Below are 1,297 nucleotides of genomic sequence, written 5' to 3'. Positions count from 1 at the left end.
AAAGGAGACAGGTTACTGTGTATTACTGCTGTCTGGTGAGAGGGAACCCAGCAATGGACTGGAGGGTGGCACTTTCAATAGGAAGGGGAAGTGGCTGGAAGCCTAGGGCCTGGCAGGGAAAAGTGGAAGGGATGTGGCAGAGGGGAGCTGGCTCGGTCACCCATCAGCCCCACTGAGCTAGTCCTTCCCAGGTCTTCCCACGTGAGCAACTGGCACCTGAACCCTGGGAGTCATTCCTAACGGCTCACTTTCTCTGACACCCACATCCTGTCCATCAACAAATCCTGCCTTCTTCATTTATTGTAAAGTTGATCACAGCTCACTCTCTCTGAAACTCCCAAGTCTCAGGCCTCAGCTGCTCTCTCTGAACCACTGCGGGGGCCTCCTAACTGCTCCTCTTGTGTCCACTCTTATCCCTCACACTCATTCCTCCCCACATCGGTCAAAGGGATCTTTAAAAACTGAATCAGATTGTTTGTTACCCCTGCTCAAAGCCTCCCAGCACTTCACATCACACTTAGAAGGAAACCGCACTGCCGCGGTCCACAGACCCCTGGCTCCCCCTGCAGCCGCATCTCTCACACTCCACCTCCCACGCCCACCGGAACCAGAGCCTTGTCTCTGTCCTCAGTCACCAGGCTTGTGTCCGCCTCAGGGTCTTCGGCAGTTGCTGGTCCCTCTGCTAGGACATCTCCCTACAGACCTTCCCAGGGTTCCCTCACTTCACACCATTCAGGACCTGCCAGGTCCTAACTCCTCCGAGAAGCCTTCCCTGACTACCTCATTGAAAATTCTTCCCTCCTGTCATCTCCCACCCTCCCACCTTACATCCTCTTCCCTGCTTAACTCTCATCTGTAGCACTTACTATTCCATGATGTTGTTACTCTTTTATTTATGGATTTGTTCACTGTATTCTTCTCAATTATAACACAAGCTCCATGAAGACTAGACTTTGACTTATTCTCTGTTGAACTCTGAAGAGATCTCTAGTATGCAGAACGGTGTGTATACATAATCCAAAAATACCCAAACCCACTGCTGTCAAGTTGATTCCAACTCATAGCGACCCTGTAGGACAGAGTAGAACTGCCCCGGAGGGTTTCCAAGGCTGTCATCTTTACGGAGGCAGGTTGCTGTGTCTCTCTCCCATGGACAGCTGGTGGGTTCGAAGTGCTGACCTCTCCATTAACAGCCAAGCCCTTAACCACGGTGCCACCAGGGCTCCATAGACATAGTAGTCACTCGGTAAACACTTACTGAATGAATTGTTAACATTTCGGTAAATATTCTTGCAGT

At 50.9% G+C, this 1,297-nt stretch overlaps 1 protein-coding gene across 1 annotated transcript in view; it reads left to right on the top strand.

The window, feature by feature from the left end:
• The window catches only part of FAM227A (family with sequence similarity 227 member A), a 75,145-nt gene that overhangs the window by 51,033 nt on the left and 22,815 nt on the right, over nt 1-1,297 (top strand).

This window comes from Orycteropus afer, unplaced genomic scaffold, assembly GCF_000298275.1.
Source record: "Orycteropus afer afer isolate SDZICR_OR568_19922 unplaced genomic scaffold, OryAfe1.0 scaffold00083, whole genome shotgun sequence".
Classification (NCBI taxonomy): Eukaryota; Metazoa; Chordata; class Mammalia; order Tubulidentata; family Orycteropodidae; genus Orycteropus; species Orycteropus afer.
This window is presented reverse-complemented; position numbering and strand designations above follow the sequence as displayed.